This window comes from Anser anser, assembly GCF_964211835.1.
Source record: "Anser anser genome assembly, chromosome: 11".
In the NCBI taxonomy this organism is placed as follows: domain Eukaryota; kingdom Metazoa; phylum Chordata; class Aves; order Anseriformes; family Anatidae; genus Anser; species Anser anser.
In genome coordinates this window covers 22,984,433-23,009,164 of record NC_139732.1, presented here as the reverse complement: position 1 = coordinate 23,009,164, position 24,732 = coordinate 22,984,433, and the positions used below count along the sequence as shown (strand labels likewise).

Here is a 24,732-nt window from a genome sequence, read left to right as displayed (position 1 = left end):
CGCGAATATTTCACGCTAGCAGCAGCGCAAGGGCTAGTTTAGGCACGGCGCGGGTAGCTGTAGGTGAGCTTACCGCCCCGTGTCGAACGGCTCGGGAGCCGGTGCTCCGGCAGCGAGCTGTGACTTGAATCCCTGCCGCCCGTGCCAGCGGGAGGCTGCGCTGGGCGTTCGGGCTGTGGGACGCGCTGCTGGCTTGGGGCGCAGCGCTCGCTCTTCTCGCCGTGCTCCCGGAGGAGGTGAGCCAGCTCCTGCCTCGCACTACTTAGGATTCGCGGTGTGCGTTGTCTCCTTCCCTGCCTGCCTTCACCTCGGCTCCTGATGCGGGAGCTGCCCTGCTGCGTGTGCTGGGACTCCGTCTGCCGCACCTGCCTGTGCTCCCGAGGCCGCGTCGGTGTGAGGCAGGGACGGGGCACGGGCACGCCGAGCAGCCTGCGAGGAAACTGCCTTTAAAACAGGGATGGCTCGAGAGGGACTCAGGCTTAAAATTAGAACCGCTCGTGATGCGCGGTTGTAGCTGTTTACCTTGAACCATAATTATCTTATTTCCTGCGTTAAAAACATCACGTCAGCTCGCCGAAGCAAGATTTGATGACAAAGGAATTGTTTTTAGCCACCAGCAGAGCAAAGAACACTGCAAGCGTGCGTCCAAGTCTGATTTTATAACCTGAAGTGTAGCGCACTCAGGGCCCTGAATTGGCTCTGGACGCTGCGTGGGCTCATGGGTAGGCCGCTTGGCCGGGGATCAAGGGACTCCGGTCTAATCCCGGCTCTGTCCTTTTGTCCTCTGCGTGTTTTCCTTGCCACCCTCCGTGCGGCTTGTTTGCGCCGCGGCGTGCTCGCGGGGCGGGACGTGCCCTCCTTCCCCGGGCGCTCGGGGCGCGGTGTCACCGCGCGGCGCTGGGGGACGCGCGGGTCTCCTGCCGGGGTGAGCGTGCCGCTGGCCGTGCTGCGGGAGGTGCAGGGGCAGCGGTGCCCCGGGGTGTGTGCCCGGCTGCCTTGCTTCGCTGCTCGGTGCCTGGGGTGACCCCCGGCCCTCTCGTGCCCCGCTTTCCGTAGCTGCCGCGGGGCTGGGGGCAGCGCGCGCGTTCCCCGCCATTGCGCGGTGTGCAGCACGCTCACTTCTCAGGAGGATGGGAGGCGGGAGGGGAGCGGTTCCTGTAGTGATGGAACTGCTGCCTACACCTCCTAGCAGGAGGAGGGAAAAATGGTGGAAGCTGTAGGTGCTCTCCGTCTGGGGGATTTTAAGGGTTGGCTTTACCCTGACCGTAACCCGCCAGGAGCAGCAGGGAGGGGGCTCCACGTGTGAACGCTGCAGGCGCTCCGGAAGCCTTCTCCCCGCCGTGGCGTGCGAGGTGATGGCTGGGTGCTTGCCGTGGCAGCAGGAACCAGAGGCTTGAGCACGTTTGAACGATTGCATTTTTCACGTTGCTCTGTGGAAGGCTGTGGGGGTGGCCGCGGGAGGCCTCCTGGCTGGCTGCAGGCCGCTGGCCGGGGTGGGTGGCCTCTCCTGGAGAAGCTGCCCCTGTTTTCTCCCCTTGAGCAACACTACGTCTGCGCTCTTGTAGGCGGAACGGTGACTTCCCCAACTCCTCCTCGGCTAATAAGTGTTTTTTAAGAAATGCAATGCCTGCATCCTTCTCACAAATCAGCTTTCAGAAAGGAAATAGTTTGGTTATTAATAGCAACCCGTATCCCATTTGCCACCGAGTTGCATGGTTACAAATACGCGACGCTAAAAGGTGACAAATGTGGCTGCCTCTTTTTTCTTTCCCGAGAATGCGCTGTGTTTTCTCAGCATGTTAAAACTGAGCAGAGAGGAAGAGAAATTGCAGACTCGTGTTTTTGAGGAGAGTGGCAGTGCTCCTACCCTGGCAGCCTTCAACCCTCGTCCTTCGCTTAGGACTTCCAGTGGGAATCGGAGCGGAGTGGATCGGCAAAGGGCTCCTGGTAGAGCTCCAGGAAGGAGGAGAGGCCTGTGTTTGTCCTGCTTCAGACTCGTGTCCAAGAGGAATGAGAAGAGAATGCCCCTGAAGTGTGACGGCAGTGGTGATCTAACTTTAAATTGCTGGTTTAATTGCACAGAACACGCTTGTCTTCATTGCATCGTTGAAAGCCGGCGTCGTGGAGCTTAACTAGGACAAGTCAAAGCTCCCCAGATGTTTTCGCTTGGCTTCGTTCGGTTCAGTTCAGCACGATGAGGTGTTTGCGTGCGGCAGTACTCCTCTTCGGCTTCTCTTCATCTTTGAAATTCACCTTTGAGCGTCCCTTCTGATGGGGTATCGGCGTGTTTATTCTGTCGTGCATCTCTTACGTCTCGGATGGCACAAGCTCCCCCGTCACGGGGGGCTATCGCTGTCCCCGCGCGGTGGGTAGGGTTCCCGAGGGCCTGATGGATGTAAGCTGGAGGAGCTGGCACGCGGACTTGTTTGCCAGATGGATCTGTTGCAATGCTTTTATAGGTACTTGTGGACAGGCGTTGAGTAATCTTCTGGCTGTTCTTTGGTACGAGCTGCGTTTCTGCAGCTTTCTGCTACATGCTTTTTCCTAGTACTAGATTAATTCTGTAGTTTTCCCATAAACCTTTCTAATTTGTCAGCATCTGGGAACATTATTGCTCATGCTGTTGATTGTGGTAGTACTGTTTTTCCTTTTTTTTCTTGTTTGTGTGCCCAAGAGGAGCGTTTGTTGGCTTTGCCTCCTGCCTTTTACTTGAACTTGGTTTGTGCTGGTGTCTGCGTTGACCTGAAAGTCTCTTCCTGGGAAATGCTTTTTACAGTGTTTGCTTTTCGGCTAGATTATGCCCTTCGTTTTACCTGCCCACATGTATGCAGCTGTGCTTAAGCTTTAAAAAAAAAACAACACGGTGCTATTTATACCAGCCTGGTGATTATCTGACTAGAGAATAATTGGCTTGGAAACTTTACTACCTTTCAGATGGGGCTCAGCAAGTGTGTAGGACATGGAAGTTGCAATTTCTTCTGCTCGTTTTCATGCGAACTAAAAATAATCGCAGAACAGTTCTGCTTTGAAGAGGCCCGCTGTGGTGCACCCCGTGCCTCTCTCAAATGGCTTAGGAGCTAACAGCTTGCTGCACGCGGAAATAAACCTCTGGGAGCTCTGTAGGTTTCGGTGTTGAGTTCTGTCTGGGTAGCTGACCAGTTCGGGTTAGGTGAAAGCAGACGGGATGCGATAGTTCTGTGTGTTTTTTTCCCCAGAAGGATTCGCTCGCAAGCTTAGCGCGTGCGCTCGTTTTTCTGCTTGCTGGTAACAAGTGAAGGTCCTTCAAAGAACGCAGAGGCTTTCTGAGCGCATTGCACTGCAGCAAGCTCAGGCCTTTAGTAAAGAGATGAACCCGGCTATGCGTCCTTCGGAAGAAATTCAGCCAGGTTGCCAAGTTCGTACTGGAGCTCTAAAACAAAAAACGGTGAGGGTCTGGGGGGTTGTTGGGAAGCACTGGGGCTAATCAACTGGGACGTCTGCAGCTTCGGAGGCTGCTGAAGCGCCGGCACCCAACCTCCTCCTTGCCGTCCCTGCAGGACGTACAGCCCTGCTGGCTGTAAGCGAGAGCTGTTCCAAGGAGAGTAGCGTTAAGGCTCCTTCGTGCACTTGCTGATGGCAGTGGATGATCTTTACGGTGCTTTTATGACTCGCAGAGTTTGTTTTTCGCTTGTGCAGACTAAATCACAGCATGGAAAGCGGCGTGTCCTCTAGCCCGGCGGAACGAGTCTTGTCTCTGCTTGCTGGTACAGAAGGGCAAGCTAGAGCCTTGAGCTTCGGCCCAAGGTTGGTTAAGGAAATTGCAGAAGCTGTGTTTTGACTTAATACTTTCCACTCATCAGAGAAGCCACAGAAGGGTGGTAAGGGTGAAGGAGGAGAGATGAGAGAACGAGCTTGTGTGTTTCCAGAGCTCTTAATTGTCTGCACAGAATTGAAAAACCTGGCCCAGTGGAAACTGTTCAGGCTTGCGCTGCTCTTCTGCCACATCACTCCAAGAAAAAAAATGAGCTGCTTACAGTTAACTTTTTTTTTTTTTTAACTCTGCCAAGTACCTTTCGGGCTGCTTTCACAGATCTTTCCAGGAGGAACCGGGGAGTAGTTATGTAATCTGAGGGGTTAGCAGTTCCCCAGTAGGGGCAGGGAATTTAGGTGTCTGGCATCGGTTAGCTCGTTTCTTCTTAATAAAGCTGAAATGTCAGCTAACTCCAGAGTTTATTACTCTGCACGTGTGGTGGTTGCAAGGGTTAACACCAGTGAGGTGTTAGGGGAGTCTTTTGCTGATAATTAGCTTTTTTAGCTTAATGCAATTTAAACACAAAATTGAAATGCTTCTGCACTATCTTTTGACCTACTGAAATGAATTACAGAATTTTTATTTGAACCTCCCAAGCCTTATTGCTATAAAAGGGAACGCAGAAATGTACCGTACACAAACGCCTTGTCACGTTCTCCGTATAAGCGTGGTGCTCGCAGTATTTATAAAGCAGACAACAGTGGTGCTCAGTCACTCTTCGGGGTCACCCCGGAATATTTGGTGCTGGAAGCTCGCTCAGGCGGTCGTACCAGCACGTAAATACTCGCAGTAGTGCAGCTTAATGAACTGGAGACACACAGGTCTTGAGGAATACCTCAAACACATTGAACCTGGTTCTTTGAGGTCCCAAATCCTGGGTTCTTTCCTCTCATTGCAGGTCTGTAAATAACTTGGTGCTTCCTGAATTGAGACTGGTGTCAACCCTCAATTTCTTGTGGACAGCGTTGTCCCTATCAGACTTTCAATTAAAATGCTTAAAGGACAACTTGGTTCCACAGGCCGTAATTCAGGAACCACATCTTTCCCTTCATGCTTTTTTTTTTTTCTGATGGGATAAATTGAGCCTTAGGCTCCTCAGCCCACATGCAGGTAGCTTGTTTTGCTTTTGAGGACAACATCAAGTTATTTTGTATTTTTATCAAATGGCAAAGATGGCAGGGTTTTGAGAAATGCAGATTTAGCGTGCTTATCTGCAGGGCAAAATAGAGGAACTCGGAGACCAAGAACACATTGTCTGCTTAGTTTCTGAAAGTAAAACGCAATTTGGTTGCTTAATGCTGGAGCTCTTCCCGTTTTGTCACACTTGAGCATACTGAAGGGTGTTTTCTTTTTTTTTTTTTCTGAAAAACAAAAGCGCTGGTGGAATGCTCTCTGCTTCGCTTTTCCACTTGAGTAATCGCTGCTGCGTGAGCATCGCCGGGTGCCTGCCGAAAGGCTCGCGGCTGCGCGGGTTGCAGTGGAAGGCAATGTGCACGGTGCGCAGCCCCGGGGGGCTTCGGGAGCCTGCCAGCAGGCACAGTCGGTCCCCGTGGGGGTGCTCAGCGTGCCTCGGGACCTGCGAGCCACTGACAGGGCACGGGCAGTTGGGCTGAGGGCACGGAGTTTATCCCTGATTCCTGCCAGATCCTTGGGATCGGCTCCTCCCTGTGCTGAGCACCGCCGAGGGGCTGGCAGCGCCCTGGCCGTGCTTTGCCGGGCCTCGAGGTCCGCGGGAGCAGCGGGACCCTCAGGGTGAGCTTTGGGCAGGGCAGGATGGCCACGAGAGGCTCCTTCCTCGGCATGTGGTGCTCCATCCAGAGCTCGCTTCGTGGGCTCATCGTGCCGTAACCGGGCAGGAGCACGGCCCCGTTGCGGGAGGTGGCTGTGGATGTTCCTGGGAGCCGTGTAGGGTCTTGGTGCTGCCTGCTCGCAGATCCCCGTTTCTCAGGTTGCCGAGTCGTAGGGTGCTTTTATAATTTCTGAAAGCAAGTCCTTCTCATCCCTAGCAGTGAGGAAGATGGGTGTTTGCAGACGGGGTGCTGCGTGAGGCTGGGCCTGGCCGAGTCGCTCTTTGCCTGCCCATGGCAAGCATGTTTCTGGACTGGTCGTGGCCCTTGGGAGGCTGAGTTGTTGGACGTGGTCCTCCTCGCGCTCTCCAGCTAAGGTACCGGCGCTTATCTCAAAGCACAGCCGCATCGGTGTCGTGCGTATTCCCCAGTGTATCTTCTCAGTGAAGCCCTCGGAGAGATCCCTCATTGAAATTCTGTCTTTTCCTTAAATTGTGGTGCGGGAGGCAGCTGAGAGCTGTGGAGCAGGGCTCTCCTAGTCTCTGGGGATTTCTTCATTCACAAGTTGGCATAAGCCAGGATCCAAACCTAATACCGATATCCCGCCACGCTGCTTAGTTCTGGATCACCACCGAGTCTGAATTAATGCAGGTCTGCTTTCCAATCAAAATGCACCTCTTTGCTTCAAAGAAATGCTAATATGCAAAAACAGGCTTGCTTGTTTGCTGGGTTGGCCTCGCTTGTTTGAGAGGAGGCTTCAGCATGCGGCTCTTATTACTCCCTGCAGCATGGAGATTGCAAGTAGGACCTTTCTGCGTCGTCGATCACATTTAGAAATAACCGGGTTTATAAACCTATGAAAAGTGATTAAAATTGAACGGTGATCCTTTGAAGTGACTGCATCAGTATGGAGGCCTTCGTTCCTCCTTGTGGCCACCGGCCCGTGAAGCTGCCCCCTGCCCGGTGGCCGTGCCCGCTCAGCGTTCGTGGCCCTGCTGACGCTGCTCGGAGGCCAGCAGCTCCGCGTACTACAAGTGTTTGGTTCCTTTAGGTTCACATCTTGTGATTTATACGGGGCTTGTCAACTTCAAACAGTGACTTCTCTTCTGTAAAGATACGAGATAACCTTTTGTTAAAGAAGTCTGAATTACTCATTCCCAGTTTTTTCGATGACTGCCAGCAGAAGTTGCGCCGCGCGCTGCGGGTGAAGTTTACTGATCTGCCCGGGAGCGCAGCAGTGATCGATAACTAATCACGGGGAATCTGCTGAGGACAGCGCGGGCGGTGTTAAAGAGCAGGAGCTGGGGGGAGGCCCCACCACCCTGAGTTTCCAATGGCCCCGGCTCTTACCCAGTTGCCAAATTACTGCGTGCTAATCTGAGAGCATCACAGAGCCTTGAAAGACTCGGCTGGTTTAGAGCTAGAATCAGGTCTCCTGGCGCACTCAACCACTTGGTGCTTGTGCTGCCATTTCAGCAGGAAGGGAGACGTAACGTTGGCCGCGTTGCGTGGCTTTAGCACGCGCCCGAGTGGCCTGGCTGCGTGGCAAGCTCGCAGGAGTGAGAGCAGGTGCCCTAGTGTGTTGTTTGGGGGATACGTCTTCATCAGTCCAAGGCTGAGACAATTGGAGGGGCAAATCATTAATTGTGATTTCTGCTTTCAGAAGTGCAGCTTGGTTAGAAATGGAAATGTTGGATACCGCACAGCTGTCGTGCACGAGAACCAAACGCGTGCGATCGGTCGGGTCTTGCCCGTGATCCGTCCGCACGTGGGGCACCGTCTGCTGGAGCGTCTGCAGCACTTCATGGCACGTAGCTTGAAGCCTCGGACAACTTCATAAAAAAAAAAATAAAGTGCACTTAATTGCAAAAGTTACTTGGCTTGGATGTGGTCACTAGCTCCATGTTACGATACCTAATATATGTTCTGTGCGAGTTATGTAATGAACAAAATCACTGTGTAGGCTAGGCAGCTGGTGTAAGTAGCTCTCCAAAACTGCACCGGTGTGCCGTGGGACAGGACTCCTTGAGCCTTGCACGATGCTTTTGTTCACGATCAGTCGCTACCCACCTGCAAACACCACTGCTGATTTTCCAGATAACGCAGTTGGAGGTTGAGCTTCATTTTTCCCCTTTGGTTGATCTTCTTTACTGTTCCAGTGGATAGCTATGACTAGAGTTGTGACTCGTATTACAGACAAGAGTACAGAAGGAGTACGGTAATCGTGCTGGAGAAGGTGCTGGGCCGGCGTCGTTGTGCAAAGAAAGCAAAGCCGGGGATCCCTTCGGTGCCCCACGAGTGGCTTTCCTTGGGACAAGCGTGAGGGAGCTGCATCTTCCTTCATCTCCAGGGCTTTCTTGGCAGAAAAGCATCAAAGATTGTCATTTGCGTCCTTGTGGCTTGTCTGAAACAGTTCACCTGCTGCAGGATTTCCTTTCTTTGAGTGTTCCTTGGAACAGGGAGAGTGTTCCCCAGTACGGGGAGGCGGGTGGGCTGCGCGGACTGGGGCCCTCTGCCCTTCACAAGGGGCAGCGGGAACGGGAGCGAAGGAGTAAAAGCGGTGCTGTGCTTTGCTTTGCTTTTTTTATTGAAAAGAGCACACTTTGTACTTTGTAGTACCCAATTTGTAACTCTATATTATGTCTTACATAAAATTGCTTGTTGGAAGTTCTCCTTTTAGAAGAAAAGGTAATTTGGAAAAACTCGGTGTTTTCCGCTGCTGGCTGGAGCAGCAGCTCGGTCGCGTGTCCGTCGGCGTGGCGCGGAGACCTGGCGATCCGACGGGATGGGACGGGGGACTTCGGCAGAGGGCGGTCTGGGCAGTTGATGCCGAAGCCTTTACCGGGCCCGGGCAGAGCAGTACGGCTTTGGCTCGACTCGGGGAGGTCCTGGGGGAGGAAGATCCAGAGCCCAAGCTTCGGGCTCCGCTTGTCTGAGGCGGACCCTAGCAGCTGTAGCCTGTAGCGTGCCGTTGGCTCCCTGCCTTCTCCAAGTTCCTTCTTGAGCTACTGCTCTGTGGAAGCGTAGCAGGAGCTCTGACAGTGCTGTTACGCACCCAGCGCTCTCTGAAGCTCTGAGTTTTCCCCTTGGAGCACGCTGGCAGTAAGAGCCTGGTGTGCGCAGGCTGCGGTTCGAGGCGGGCAGCAGAAGCTGGGGACGAGGCGTGCTTCGCGCGGGGCTTTGCCCGAGCCCTCCCGTCCCCCTGCTGCAAACCCTCAATGCCCGCAGCGGGCATTTCCCGCTGGGAAAACATCCTCCAGGGGGGCAGCGAGCAAGAGCAGTTTAAAAAAGCTGAAGGAAGAGGTTAGGCTCGTAACAGATTAACTGCTCCTCGGAGCCAGGATCCAAAGGTATGCTCCGAGAGGCGGCTGCGGCCCGCGGAAGCTGCCCGGGAGGTGAATCAGCGGCAGCGCACGCAGCGCTCCGCGGGCAGGTCCTGCTGGTCCGGAGGCTCCCGGCACCCCCACGGCACGGGGACCGGCCCTGCCTGGCCCCAGGAGGCCTGCTCGGCCCCACGGGCTGCTGCGGAAACCTCGAGAGCGGGGAGCTGTCGTGTGCGATCCGAAGGGTGGCTGCAGCTGCAGGACGGGGCTGGTGCTCTCAGCAGCTTTCCGCGGTGGTTTTCCTCCTGTTTGTGCAGGCTTGTTGTCAGAAAGATTATTTCTGGATTAGGCGAGGGATTTGTATTTAGCAGCCTTTGGGCACTCCAATGTAGCGTGATTGTTTTTGAATGAAATTAAATTGCGTTTTTTAATTTTTTAATGAAATAATTCCTGTGTTTTTCAGATTGCACAGCGTTTTTGGGACACACCTCTGTTGGATTTTAATATATGTCCTGCTAGCAACAGCTTTCAACTATGGAATCGGTAAATATTTACCTTGCTTCTGTCCAACTCTTCTCTTTTATTACCTAACGAGTGCTTCTGTCCATGCTGATGTTTTTTTAAATTTTCTGTAATTTCTGTGTTTTCTGTAATTTGAAGCAAAATATTGCAGCTTCCATGGAGTAACTTAAATGTTCTGTTAACCAGGATTATTTTATGAAGTGCTCTTAGTTGTAAGATGCCCTTTCATTTCCATGGCATTTCAAACGTAGCACGTTTCCCTGGAGTGCAGCGGAAGCAAAAGCTCCTCTCCTGCAGGGGCGAGTCCAGCGCTGGGCTGTGGGGGCTCGGCGGTGCTGGGGCTGCTCAGTGTGGATGTCCTCCTGGCTGGGGTCTGTCAGATCCCCTTTCTTTCTCTTGCGGTCAAAATGTGTTTCAAAAAAAGCTGTTGGAAATGCCGGTTTAACAACGTTAGTCTCCTCACGATTAGTATAATCGAATCAGGTGGTGTCTGTTTCATTTCGGGCAGGGAAACCTCCAGACGTGCTGAGGCTACGCTTTTCGGTCAGGGTTAGGTCCCGCTTTTTGGTGGCATTAGGAGATGTAGAAAGAATAGGTTATCTCCGAGCGGAATTCAGGGAAAAATCGTGGGTTTGGCCTGAGTGTTGTGAGAGGATGAGGGCTTGGCGCTGTCCTCTGAGCTGGTGGGAAGCGCTAGTTGTGGACGTCACCTTGGTGGCGCGGGGCCGGGTCCTGCTCTCCCTCAGCTCAGCGCTGCGCCCTGTGTCGCGGCTGTGGGGCTCCCTGGAAGGTTGTCCTGTGCGTGTCCTAAGTGTGGTGGATGGAGAAGGCTCTCAGCTTCTGCCCCGGCGCTTTGGGTGCTCGTGTGACCCCTCGGCGCGTGCCGTGATGGGGCTGCCGGTGGTGCGGTTGTCTGTAGGGCGCTACGGGCTGGCGTAGGCACACAGGTCTGCTGTATCAGCTGGCTTTGCAAGCTCGTAGGCTTCTTTTGTCCTGGGTTTTGAGGAAAAAACACTATTTAGTTTGTCTATAATAATTCCGAGGTATTCAGATGGAGACAAGACATTTTAGCATCCCTTGGTGAATATTAGCAGTGGTGGAAGTGTTTCACGGGGAAAAAAAACAGATGAGGCACTGTGACTGTCCCCTGCTGCCGCGCAGTAATTGAAGTGCCTCGGGTGCGGGACCCTGTGCTGCAGCGTGCGCTCACCCTTTAATGAGTGCTCTGCAGATCCCTGGAGAACGGAGCTGAATCCGGCGTTGACTGTGAAAGAGGTGGTTCACTACCCGTTGTATTGCAGAGTTTGGTGCAAAGAGGTTTCGGTCTGAGTTTCGGTCTAAGTGGTGGTTTGGTTATGGAGTGCAAACCATACTTTTGATACAGGGTAGTGTTAATTATTGTAACTTTCATTTAAATTTGCAAAATGTGGACAAAATGACTTGCCCCGACAGATGAGAGCACTGGGGTGGGCCGTGCCTCTCGGGCCTTCTGTCGGCATCATTATACCTGCTTCTTGGCCACCAGCAGCTCCCAGTTCTTACTGGGAGCCTGGAGTCCTGCGCTGTGTCCGTGGTGGCTGCCCTCGAGACGAGTGTGCCACACGAGCTTTGCTCCACCTTCAGCCCCTGCTCGCTGCGTGGTTTGTGCTTTGTTTGCATAAAACCCTGCGCTGTTGCTCGTGGGTCCTGCTGAAACCGCGGCTGGAGAAGCCCGGCGGAGGAAGGCTGGAGATGTGTCGCGACGTGCTGTCGCGCTGCGCAGAATGGGATCGTTGTTCGAGGTCGGGCGTTTCTCCCACTTCTGGAACAAAGACTGGCGCTGCTGTGCGGGTTCCTGAGCCCTGAGAGATCACAGATGAGTGACCTTTTACAATAAAACAATCTTTTATTTGCTGCTCTGCAAAGGCTGGCGGTTGCATTGCCGAAAGTGTGTGTTGGTGGGGGTCTCGCTGCGCTGTTCTTGGCCTGAGCTGCTGGGATGCAGGACGTGCTGGGGGCTCTCCAGTGCGGGCTGGCCTGCTGAGCCCTGAGACGGTGACCTGCTGCTGCTGCCTCCCGAGGAGAGCTAGTGCCGCGTGCTTGGCTTCTGTCCCCGAGGCTGCCGGGGGGGGGACACCTGTGGATGGAAATGCAGGGGGCACAAAAGCGGACTTGGTGAGGTTGGGGTTTGTTTTTACCCTGCCTAAAGCACCACGTGCCCCAGCGCGTGCTGCCAGGGGCGTTGGGTGGGCTCCCTGCTGGTGGAGACTGGGGAGCCCGGTCTTCGGGGCTTAGTCCCCGGGGGTTGGCCTGTATCCACCCCTGTGCTCCCGTGGCTGTTGTGATGTTGTGCTCTTAACCAGATCACCAAGGTATTCTGCACAGTTATTCAGAGGTTTATGGGGATTGTTTGGGGCAGCTGGGGGAGCAAAAACAGTGTGCTGCGTCTGGGGAGGGGCAGAGGGCCTCTTCCACCGCAGGAAGTGTGATGAAAGTCCGAGATTTCTCCATCGTGGTGGACGGCTCCGTATTGCAAAACGCAGGAGTTGCTGCAAAGCCTGTACCTTCGGTTCTCCAAACGACGCTCAGTTTCCTCAGCGTCCTGTGGTGATAAAGCAGAGGGCCCGTCTAGGTGGAGGAAGGGAGCTGGGGTGGGTGCCTGAGGTGCCGGCGCCACATAGCCGAAATATCGGAGCCCCAGCAATAAGGCAGAGCGCTTCCTGCTGAACTGTTCCGCTTGAAGCAAGCGAGGGTCCCCACGTCAGCTTCTCGCTGCTTGCTTACAGCAAGGACCCGCTGCGTTACACCGGGTGAACTCGGGGGCTCGGTCCCCACGTAGGAGCTGGCAGCCGGAGCCGTTCGCGCTCTCCGAACGCCTTCACTCGGGCGGCAGAGGGTCAAGGCTTCCGCGGAGCAGCAGCGAGGTCGCAGGGGCTTCTGGTGGCGGTTTTGGCGCTGGCATTTTACAGAGTTCATAACGAATACGTAGGTGTACGATTAAAAGAATGAATAAGGTAGTGCTGCTAAACAGAATTGCTTTTTCAGAGCTGGAGCCTTGCCTTGTTCTGACCTCCCGAGAAGGATACAATTGTAGAGCCGAGGCCGGTAGTGGAAAAGCAATTACAGTACATGCTTCCAGAATTGAATTGTCCTCTGAAAGTCAGATGCTACAATAATGGCAGCGTTGTTTAGATGGAATGTGACTTTGTTTAACTGTTTCAAAACATAAATAAAAAAAAAAATACTAAACTTGGTGATAAATAGCTCCCAGTTTTGGGGGAGCCCAAGAGCTCCCCTACATTGATGTCCCTGCCTGGGGCAGGTGGGCTTCAGTAGGCCCCGGCCCTTCTTGCACCCCGTAATGGCCAGCACTGCGATGAGATACGCACACGAGTCGAATTCAAGCTCAGTGTTTGAAGTCCTATCTTCGCCGTAAGCTGAGGTGGCTTTCTTGTGAGCCGAGGTTTCTTCGTGGGTCACAGGGACGCGAGCTTCTGGACACAGCGCTGCTGCGACCTGCAGAAACGAGCTTTAAAATCCTTCCCCGCCCCAGTGAAAAAGCCGGATTTTCAGATGTGATCTCAGCATAAGCATTTGATTTGAGTGTTTGAATTGCTGCTGTTACAGTCCCCTGCATTTTATCAGGATTTGTTAAATTGCGAATGTTACTCACATGCCATTTTTGGCAGCTGCCACCTACACGCCCTCAATTTGAGCGCACCTTTTAGGAGCAGTGTAGGTAGGGAGGCTCCTCTCTCGCATGTCAGATGTTGGTGAGCGGAGCGCTCACATTAATTCCCTCTCAGGAACCTTTCCACTGCTAATAAGCTCGCCTGGCACACGCGCGTAGCAGAGCATCTTTAACGAACAGGTTTGAACCGAGCAGGAGCGTCTGAGACATGCGGTGTTGGACTTGTTCTTCGGGTGCAGATCAGGTCTGTGCGCGCCGTGACACAGAAGGAGGTTCTAGCAAGAACAACCCACAACCAAATACAGCGCTTCTTTCTTCCTCGTGTTCTGTTTCGAGCTGGACAAAGCCTTTGCTGTAAATACCTAAAGAGAATGAAAATAGACTTTTTTGACTCTCCTTGGTTTTGAGTAATTTTATTTTCATGAAGGGGCTGTGCTCTGACCACGACAATCCTCGCTTAAAAAATATATATGCTTTTAGGTTAGGATTTAGTGGCTGTATCAGCTAATGTGCTCTACCCTCAGGAATCACAGCTGTGTTCAGGAGCACGTTCATTACAGCAGGCTTCTAATGGGGAGGGCGCACCAGTCGTTACCTCCAGACATGAGGCTGCTTCTTCCACGCGGGGAAGTTCCTGCGAGGGGCACGGGCACGGTGACGCATCGGTGGCAGGATTTTGGGGAGGTTCTCAGCACGCGAAGCTGCCGGTCCCCGCTTGCATCGTTGTGCTACGAGCGGTGTTCCTGTGGGAGACCTTTCCAAAAGCAGGAGCGCTCCAAGGAGCCTCACGCCTTGAGGACTCGCTGCAGAAGCCAGGTGCGGCGCTTGGAGCGGCTGCTGCGTTCGCTGCTGTCTCTGCTGCTTGCCTGGCGTAGCCCCGGCGCGCGGCCTGGAGCGAAGTTGTGGTCGGTGCCCTGCGAGGTGACGCTCTGGGCGTGAGCTGCCGGGCTTTGGAGTGGAATAGCAGGATTGCACCAAGCGCGGCCGGAGTCGCTTGTTTGCAGGAGATATCCATCACGCCGTGATTAAGCGCAGATGATGCGTTTGGCAGCAAGAGGTGCGCAATCTGTTCCTCCCCTAAGGAGCCTGCAGACCACGGGCCTGCTGATAAGACCGGGCTCCCTCTTGTATTTCTTGAATGAATAATGGCTCGGGGCGTTTGCCTTCCCTCATCTTTCGCTCTTTGAAATAATAGTTCAGTTGTTCCCCGGGTGGTTTTCCCATTCGACCTCCTCCGTTCTGTGAATTCTTGGCGTTCTGGGTTATGTGTTGGTGTCGCGTGCGTGCCGAGGGACTTGGGCACGTTGAGCGGAGCGGCCGCGCACCTGGTGGGCTGGTGGTCCTCGTGCCGTGGTGGGGACTGGTGGGAGCCTCGTGTGCGAGAGGCTTCGGCTGGGTGCAGGGGGGTAACAGGCAGGTGCAGCCCCTCCGCCCCTGCCTGCTCGTAAAAGGGGGGGATTGCTGTTGTTGTAAGCAGCATCATTATTTCTGTGCCATAGTTAAATTCTTGATGAAGCTCCAATTTTAGAAGAATGGGACAACAGGGGCTGAAACCTGCAGGCTCAGCCTAATTCATTGCTGGCTTAATTAGATGCTTGAGAACTCAGGTATTCCGACAGCTTTTCCAGCTCCGCGTGTTATCCCTGTATTTTAGCAGCTTGGACTTATCCAGCAGAAACTCAAGGAGAGCTTCACTGAGATCATCTGGCAAGTTAAGGCTTTTTAGTTGCTTTGATCTTGGGCTGAGCCTGGCCGGGCTGGTGTCTTCCAGGTGTGAAGGTAGCAGGGAGAGGGGGACAGCAGGCGTCTCGCTGGGGACCCTCCTGTCCTTGGACGTGGCGTTGTCCGGGTGGGCAGGCGCCCGATCCTGGGGGCCTCGTGGGGCAGCAGCCACAGAAAGCAGCGGCAGCATGGGCACAAGCGAAACCAGGTGGGTTCAGGAGCCTGGCGGCACCGGCTGGAGCTCTCCGCTCGCCCCAGGGCGGGCGTCTCGGCTGGAGCGGCTTCAAGTCTGGAATTCACAGCAGACTTTCGAAGCTCACCTTTGGGGGCGGGAGCCTGCGAAGTTGTCAATACTATTGCCTGTAGCCATCTGTTCCTGCCGCAAAGTCGCTGCAAAAATCACTCACGTTCTTTGTGTTTCGGAGGAGCCGGGGTGTAAATCCTCTCCCTTGTTTGTCCCTTGCGACGAGGGAGCACGGAAAAACGACGTCTCCAGCGCTGGAAAGGCAAAACTGCCTTCTTTAATCTCTCATCTAAATTTATTTGGAATTTAAATTCAAATGGCTCCCGATATTTGAGGTTACTTCAGAGCACAATAGCTATTTCGGATTAAGTCGATGCGTGGGTCTCCCTTATCAAACAGGAATGTTCTTGTGCAACTTCACCTTTCTGGGTTAACCGCCCCTGAGAGCGAGGAGACGGTAGGCATGCCTACGACTTATTTTAGGAAATTGCCACTGCAAATGAACGTTGTTTGCCGTCGCAAGGAAAACCGGTGATGGCTTTTCGTTTTGTTCACTTACTTCTTTTTTGTCAAAGTGAATTAATAACCCACGTGGGCTGGATTTGTAGCTCTGGTGCGTGGTGGCTGCTGGTGGCAATGAGGGTCGTGGGGACAGTGGCGTGCCGGGGCCGCTGCCATCCTGGAGGACGGGGACAGGGGAAACAGCTTCTGTGGTGGGACGGACGTGCTGCACCCCGTGTCCGCAGCTGGGGCTTCGCTTCCAGGGTGAAGTCGCGGAGTCAGAACAGGCTGACATCAAATAGACACACGACGGTATGTGGGACGTGAGGTCTTGCTCGCTGGGATTGTCTTCGGTGCTGTCCCACAGCCGGCGGGTGATGCCGTGCTTAGTCCCGGAGGACTTTGCAGCCCGAGGACAGGTGCTCCTCAGGGGTTTTCCCCTCTTCCTTACTGCACCCCTGGCGTTCAGCGCGCTCCTTTCGGTGCCTGCCCAAACAGCAGGGCCTCTGTCTGAGGGCTCTGGCCAGCGGCCATGCAGCTCCCCAGCCCTGCGCCCTCTGCCCGCTCAGCAGCCGTCTCGTCCGGTCTGCAGGAGCAGGAACTGCCTTTGGAGCTTCAGCTCGATGCCTGCGGGCGGGCTCTCAACGTACGCCGAAGCACGGTGACGTGTACCTGCGGCGTTCCGGCCGTAGCACGTGAGCAGCGCGCGGCCGAGTGCTGATGCCAGGCTGGCGGGGGGAAAAGCTTGGGGCTTCCTCCTCGGAGGTGAATGTGGAGGGATGAGCTCCTTCATTTTGGTCATCCGTACCCACTATGTGACTTCTCAGGGTTTGGCGGTGTCAGGGTGCGAAGGTCGGTGTCCAAGGGCTCTGGTTACTCTCTGGTTACTCTCAGCCTTGCTGCTGGAGTCCCGTAAGAGCTGTACTTCCTTTCTGTGTCACCTAGTCAGAAGAAAATTATTTTGTTGTCTTCAGTAGTTTCTACCTCATTCTTGTAGTCTTGCCAATATCCTGTATTTGTTTTTTACAGGAAGCCTCTCAACTTTTTCTTAATTGGAGTTAAGTGCCGTGATAGAAATGCACGTTTTGGTTGGAGATAATGTAGGAAATAAATACTCACAGAAATTTATTTTAAGTTAGTGGAAAAACATTCAGTGGAGAGCTTTGCTTTGGAGCTTGGAGCTGTGAGATTTTTCGTGAAGGCTTCCTTTGCTGTTGGGCAACTCTAAAGGAAGCAACTCTGCTGCTCCTGAGTTAGCTTGAGCAAGCAACCACAGAGGCTGATAGTGAGCCAGTGGGTGATATATTGTAGATGGTATTAATTAGCAGCGTGACACAGATTTAGTGCTGTACGAGAGTTATGAGGAACCAGAGAACCAAATGACAACAGGTAGTAAATAACTGGACAAAATAAAATCACGAAAACAAGTATATTACGAAAAAATCCTGCGTCTTTTTCCTGTCAGCAGCTAGAACTGCACCTGGCCCTAGCAGCTGGCCAGTCCTGATTTTTTTTTTTCCCCCCTCCAGTTTTTCATGGTGCTTTTAAACTGCCTAAAGGGAGATCTCTGTCTAAGGGAGCTGGTAGCGGGGAGGCAGCGGCAGCTCCGCGCTCTGCATGCAGCGCGGTTCCCTTCCTCCTCCAGTGTCTTGGGTTCCCAGTGCTTTGACATGAGGAGGACCTGGAGGTGAATGCTGCTTGTTTTGCTTATGCTGGGAGAAGAAAACAGCAGCGTACCTTTTGCTCTGGTTAAAGGTTCGGTAACTGTCCTCCTGCCCTTGACCCCGTGATCTTGCTGAAGGTAGGAAAGCTTTACAGCACGGCACCAGGCGCACACGGGCGGCTCGGTGCGCGCACACGGCTTTAAATGTCTGCTTCAAGGGCATCTGTGCTGGGAGCCGAAGCGTGGATTGCTGCAGCGAAATATCTGTTACTGGGGCTTATTCCCGTGGTCTGGAAGGAATGTGGGACGGGGACCAAGAGAGGTTTGCATCCGAGTCCCGCGTGGCACTGTGTGTCTGCCGGGGTGAGAGGAATGCGGGCTGACACCTCCCCTCCCACAGCAGTCCCCGGAGCTGTTTAATCTATTTTTCATACTTGCGAAACCGCACCAAGCTTTGAGACACTCCTGCGTGAGCTTAGGCTGCGATGAGCAAGAGGATTAATTAGATCTTCGGGACAGATAACTAGAGCAATGGGTTGTGCATAATAGCAGCCTGGAATTCCAGTGACGTGTTTGCGAGGAGCTGTGCAACGTGCGTGCCTTGGCTGCAGCACCGGCGTTTCCCAACCTTGCGTGCCCAAATGCCCCTGGGCACTGGGGCAAAATTTAGTAAGCAAATCATGTGAACAGAAAGCTCGGCGTGCTGGGTTTGCGCACGCCGAAACAGCCGTCAGGGCCGCGCTCAGCCACCCGTCTGGTCGCCCGCTTGCTGGCGGCTTCCACGTGCCGGGCCAGCAGCCGGCAGTTTGGGTCCCGCCAAGGTGCTGCTGCAGATCTGCTTGGTGTTCGCCGGTGCTAAGCTAACAAATACCCAGCCTCAACGCGGACTGCGAGGAGAGGGAGCTCTTTGCTGTCACACGACCCGCCTGCTCCCAGCGGGGCCGCAGAAGTTCTGGCTCCTTGCAGAGGGCCGCGGCGCTGGTGCCGCTCTCGCCACGAGGAGACGGCGGCTTGAGGCTGGTGTCGTGGCAGGGAATGCCCTGTTCAGGGAATGTTCCCTTAAAACAACAACAAAACCCGCACAGGTGTGTTCTTCCCCGTGCGGAGCTTTCCTTTGTCCGCAGAAATAGTTCCTGCATCCATGTTTGATTTACAGTAGCTCAGAGGAATGAGGAAAACACTGGGCTATTTTTGCGTAGTCCTTGTTAAATGTCTTTGGATCAACTCTCGGATAAAAACGAGGAGGACAGAGTGTACTGGGCAAAGAAGTAATAATGTATTTTTTGTTAAAACCGTAAGTGCTCACGGCTTTAGCATTTGAAGGTGAAAACTGGAGGAGTCTGTCAGACACCCCCGAGTGATTGTAGTCGCCGTTTGCTCATTCCAGTTCCTTTTCTGCCATGGGCAAAGCAGCTTTGCCGCTTGATACAGACGTTTTTATTTTAAAAGTCTGCGTTTCTGACGATGACGATGAAGAGCCGTGCTCTGGAGCTTGGGAGGAAGCCTGGGTGTTGGTCAGGCCATGGTCCTGTGCAGGCTGTAATTAAAAGGTGTTGAAAGAGGGCTCAAAGTTGGATTTTTTTCCTGTTGAAAATCTTGGGGACGCCAGGGGAAGGGACTCGATTCGGGTGCTTTCTGCTGGGTGAATGGGAATCTAGGCTTCACCTCCCTGCATTGGCCTAGTTATGAAGCCCTTGCCTATAAACATCTACTAAAGTGGCTGAGAGTCCAGAAATTAATTAGAATTGCAGAGCAGCGTATGCTTTTCTGCAGAGCCACCTTGAATTTAGACATTAAAGGATGGTGATAAATCAGATAAACTGGGTAGAATATATATTCGACTGTGCTATAAACCTTCTTTATTACTCAGGAATTAATTGATGACTTTTGACTTTTTTTCCTCCTACTCAGCCATACTTTCACAAGGTATAATTAAAAAAAAAAAAGCTATAGTTTTACTTTTTGTTAAACTCTGCTGTTGTTGAACTATGTGTGGTTTGGACTTCAGCCCTCCAGAATGTTGGCAGCAGTTCCTGTCTGGAAAGAAACGGTAATTCTTTCGGGGTTGAAAAATGGGGAAGGAAAGATCCATGTGCATGGAGATGATTTAAAGCAGAAGAAGTCAATAGACATGTTGATAGATCTATACACACACACACTAAAGTTTAATATAGAAAGTTCCTAATTTTTGTTCTTGTTGGTTTTCCTTATTTTTAGTTTATTGTAGAAAATCCTATGTTTAAACTCTTCACGTGAAGCTCTCTGCAATAGCTGAAATTGCAGCAATTGCAACCACCAAAACGTAAACGTTGTATTTGAATTCAGCTGCAAGGACAGGAAAGTGAACTTAACACCAGCTGCTCTGCTTTTTGCCCGAAAGCCTGAGCGCGGACCAGGTCACCGTGCCTTCCCTCCGCCTGCTCGTGCCCTCGCAGGGCTCGGAGCCGAAGGCGCCGGTCCTCATACGTTGCTGCGAGGGCTGGGCTGAAATTTGGAGACCGTATCAGCACGGTACGTGTGAGCTGCTGCACCTCTGGTCCCGGCTACTGATGCACGCCGCTGATGGTGTTGGTGTCCCGTAAGGGGATGTGAGCAGCCGGCCACTCGCGGCCTGTGAAATGACATCAGGGCGAAATAACGTGCAGCAGCACCGGGGGCTCGGTGGCACCGCTCTGCGGGGCTGTGCCGGCGCTTCTGCTTTTGTTTCCGCAGCAGGCGTGTTTATGGAAATAGATGCGTGCGTACACAGGCTGAAAAGGGAAACGTCTGCTGCTTTCGGCCAGGAGAATAGTCTTTGATCTTTTTCCTGGGCACGTTAAGACTCTGCTAACAGCGGCCTTGCAGCTCTTGTGCCGGGCAGATCGCTGCCTCGCCGGTGCTGGAGGTGAGCGTGCATTCATCGTCCCTTCAGGCTGGGCTCCCCCTCTACGGGGCCGTACTCAGCCCTGGCCCTGGCTCCATCCCAGGGCTGTCAGGGCATCCTTTGGGGCTGCCACGGCCCCGTCCCCTGAGCTCCTCCGCGTTGTGTCTCCTCTGCACGCCCTGGCAGCTCGCTCTGTTAGTGCGAGGCTCCCGGGGAGAGATGGTCACGTCCACATCTGCCAGGCATTCCCCGACAGAAATACAGACAGCAGCTTTCTCAGCTACTCGTCTCAAAAGAATTACGTTCTTGTGGGAATCTGTGCGAACGCAGGACCAGGCTCCTAGCCTTGCAGTGCTGACTTCGTGTTGTTTATTTTCGTTCCCCAGGCAGCCCAGCTTTGTTCCCCTGCACGGGTGACCGGGGGACGGCGGTGTCCCCGCACGTGCGGTGCCTGCGGCCGCGCTCTGCTCGCAGCGGGGCTGGGGGCCTGCAGTGGGTCCACAGGAGAAGCAGCTTCACGGGGGCTGCTTTTTCATCATTTTCAGTCCTGCACCATGGGGGCTTGCCCCCTTTGAAGAAAGCAGATGTGAAACCGCTGGGGAGTGAGAGGTGAGGGGGTGTGTGCCCTTCAAAAGGGGGAAAAGTCGGGACCTGCTTTCTCTGCAAGGACTGGAGGCCAGTAGCTCTGGGCTAGAACCATTTCAACAACCTCTCGGGCAGGGCAGAGATGCAGATGTCGCCGTGGTTGGGGTTTAGTCTCCCCCTTTACACCTTCGTGACTTCAGACAGCTGATGGGGCAAGGCGGCATTGAAGTGCTTGAACAAGGAATGTGTCTGGAAGTGGCCAGTGGTCATTCTGGCAGATCCTCGAGACCAAAGCTGCTATTGTTTTTCTCTTTGTTAAACAACAGTCGAGCTCACGCTGTGGCTTTTTTCTTTTCAATTGCAGTATAATGTTAGCTTTTATATATCCCGCGGGCCCACACCCGGGCGTGTGGTGGGCCAGCACACAGATGCATTGTTCGGGGTCCGGCATTCCAGGGAGATCAAATGCTCCGTGCCCTGCATCAGCTGCACATCTGAAACTGCTAAATCCTCCGGTCCTCCTCCCGGATCCAGGTGCCATGCAATTACTGGGTTAAAGGCAGCAAGAGCTGCTGCTTCCAGGTCCTTTCTGTTTAATTCTGCCTGCTTTGATTCACTACAGCTGGTGGAACAGTTAGACTTGGTTCAGGCATGTGTGGAAGAGAGCTCATTTCATGCTTGGAATTGTAATTATGTTCTTTTCTTTCAAGCTGCCAGCAGTAAAAGATGTCTTCCAGTGTGTATTATCTAAATAAGCTGTAGTGTTTAAATGTTTTCTTATTTCATTTTAAGAACGTGGCAAAATAAATTGTGCTTACTCTTCTAGTTTTCGTTCTGGAGCAACTAATCCCCGTAGCCCTGTTCCGCCGTGCAGGCGTGCTTGGCCCTCAATCAGCCACGTTGTGCTGTCCGTCCACAGACCTGCGGGCACTGCCCCGACTCGGCCGGCGCTGGTGTCCCCTCTGGGGCATGCCGAGGGCAGTGGGAACCTGGTGGCTGCCGTCTGTGCCACCCCGCTCACCTCCTGTGCTTGTTATAATACCAGCTGATGAGTTTTAGCGAGCTTGAGACTGCTCGATACATGTGAGCAAGAGAGCACGGTGAAGACATCAGGTCTTTTTGTGGTGGCCTTTCCCATGGCCAGGTTTGCCACGTTAGCTGATCCTTTTCCACGTGCCCGTCAGTAGCAGGTGCTCCCCGGTGACTGCAGCCCGTCGGGGGCCCGCGGGCGCGATGCCGCAGGTAGGCTTCCACGTCTCGCTCCCAAAACCCTCGGCTGCCTGCGGGGAGCACAGACCCCAAACCTGAGCACAGCTGGTTTTTAGCTTGTGCAGATGTATCTGCGCCTTGGACTTCAGTGCCATGGTGCTCGGCACCTGTTGCCTCTCCTCTCTTTTTCTAAACTTCATTTTTCACGTGGTGTCAGAGCCTTCCCTGGAGGACTGTCCCTTCGGAGCCCACCCTCCCGGCGCTGCAGGCAGGAGGAGCGTGTTCCTGCTCCCGAAGGCAGCTTCGTTCCTCTTCCCCTTACGTCCTGGAGCCCTGTTGACCTCAGGGGGTAGCTGGCATTGGGTGTTTGGGGTTGTTCTGCTGTGGGATGCTTGAAGGCAGCTGTCAGCCACCGCGTTGCCTCCCTTAGGTAGGGGAAGGGCTTCCCTGCACATCGTCCCAGTGCACAGCTCTTTCTGGTGTGTCCTTCAGTACAGAGTCCTCTCTTGGGCTCTCTGGGTGCGCTGTGACCCAGGCAAGTTGCTTCAGAGCCGAATTTGTGCTCTGGCCCTGGGCTTTTGACTTCCTCGCAAAGATAAACGTGGTTCTTAGACCCAGCTGTTGCAGCTTCTCTCTGATTTTGGGTGTCTGGAGTCAGCACTCCGATCTGCTTTCCCGTGTCTCTGGAGTCTGTCTGCTCATCTTGTGGTCTGGAGATGAGAGTGCCTGATAGCCATTTCGGTGTCTCCGTGATTGACTGGAAGTCACAGTGGATAAATCTTTCATGATTGGAAACCACTTAAGCCACGAGGTGGCTGATGATCGCTGGTTATTAGTGGAGAGGTTCTACCAAACAATCAGGGAAAATTGAGTGGCGGGGCGTATAATTTATGACTTCATCCCAGCACTGTGGGGCAAGTCAGTGAGAATCGAAACAGTGGAAGAATTATATTTGACAGATATTTTAAAGAATGACTCCAGTTAGTGTCATTTATTGCTGGAATGTGTGGACAGATCCCGAGTCAAAGCCAGATATGAAAGAGCATGCAAGAAAATGGAAACGCGGTATGTGGCCAAAGGCTTGCGAATTTTCTCACAATGGGCAAAAAGAATGCTCCGAGTTGTTCTTTTTCTTTTTTTTAAGGCATTCTCCTTTGATAATAAAGTTTACAGATCCTACTTAGTGTTTGTTGAAATCCCTGCCTGAAGGGGATTTGTTGGGGCTCACAAATTGAGCGGGGCCTCTGCTGCGTCTAAGGCGATATCGACACACGGAGGAGAGCAGTTAGAGGAACTTCTGGAACGTTCTGGAAATTAACTTTCTTGCATCTTAATGACTGTGGAAATGACCTATGAAATTGTCTCTAGGTTTACCTTTAAATTTTTGCCTAGCAGTGGCATGGCATGGGAAAGGTCTGTTGCCCTTTGCTACTAAACGTACCTGGGCAGAAGTCTCCCTGCTGCTCAGCGCAGTTGTATCGTCCTCCGTGCATGGCAGCTGACTGCAGATAACTCTAGAGAAGTTCTAGAAAAATTCCCTTTTTTCAGATGTTTCATAGTGGTAACGCCTCTGCAAGCGCTAATCTCTCGTGCCACAGTTTGGCACTCGCCCCGGCTCCCGGCAGGGGTTTCTCAGCTAATCCCCGTCTATTTTGCTTTACCTTGCATCGGTTCCTGACCACAGCCCGGCACCGTTTGCGGGTTTCTGCCCGGCTTGGGGCACACCAGAGGCCTCGGCACCTGCCCGGGGGTTAACACGGGGCGGCCGAGTCCCTCGGGGTGTTCCTGCAGCACCCGTGCCTGTTGCTTCGTGCGGCGGGGCTGCGGCACCGCGCTGCTGCCTCGCGGCCCTGGGGACAGGGAGGCGTTGGGTTCGGATGCAGGATTTCCTGACGTGAGCAGCGGCTTTCGGAGGGAGGCGGCAGATGTTCTCGCTTCAGCCCGAGCATGACAGCTACTGGAGGAACAGCTGTCTCCTCGCTGCCGTCGTCCCCAGACGCGGCCGTGCTCGAGAGCCCGGCGGAGCCAGGTAGGCTCGTGCTCGCTGTGACCGCCTGCCCTGGGGGTCTGGTTGGGCCTGGCAGGGTTGTCCTGATGGAACACAACATTCCCCACAACATTCTCCTCAAGAAACTGGCTGCTCGGGGCTTGGACTGGCGTATGCTTCGCTGGGTTAGAAACTGGCTGGATGGCCGGGCCCAGAGAGTTGTGGTGAATGGAGTCAAATCTGGTTGGAGGCCGGTCACTAGTGGAGTCCCCCAGGGCTCGGTACTGGGGCCGGTCCTCTTCAATATCTTTATTGGTGATCTGGATGAGGGCGTCCAGTGCACCCTCAGTAAGTTTGCAGATGACACCAAGCTAAGTGCGTGTGTCGATCTGCTCGAGGGCAGGAAGGCTCTGCAGGAGGATCTGGATAGGCTGGACCGATGGGCTGAGGCCAACTGTATGAGGTTCAGCAAGGCCAAGTGCCGGGTCCTGCACCTGGGCTGCAACAACCCCAAGCAGAGCTACAGGCTGGGAGATGAGTGGCTGGAAAGCTGCCTGGCCGAGAAGGACCTGGGAGTATTGGTGGATAGTCGGCTGAATATGAGCCAGCAGTGTGCTCAGGTGGCCAAGAAGGCCAACGGCATCCTGGCCTGTATAAGAAGCAGTGTGGCCAGCAGGTCGAGGGAAGTGATTGTGCCCCTGTACTCGGCTCTGGTGAGGCCGCACCTCGAGTACTGTGTTCAGTTCTGGGCCCCTCGCTACAGGAAGGACATGGACGTGCTCGAGCGAGTCCAGAGAAGGGCGACCAAGCTGGTGAGGGGTCTGGAGAACAAGTCTTACGAGGAGCGGCTGAGGGAGCTGGGCTTG

At 53.8% G+C, this 24,732-nt stretch overlaps 1 protein-coding gene across 3 annotated transcripts in view; it reads left to right on the top strand.

Annotated features, from left to right (window-relative positions):
* Positions 1-24,732, top strand: part of ANKRD11 (ankyrin repeat domain containing 11) — a 125,126-nt gene that overhangs the window by 13,053 nt on the left and 87,341 nt on the right. For 2 of the 3 annotated variants that reach the window (XM_083851769.1, XM_083851770.1), the window contains exon 2: positions 9,364-9,443. The exons of the other annotated variant lie outside the window; for it this stretch is intronic. The gene's annotated coding sequence lies outside the window, so the exon portion shown is untranslated. The remainder of the gene's footprint in view (positions 1-9,363; positions 9,444-24,732) is intronic. 3 annotated transcript variants of the gene reach the window in all.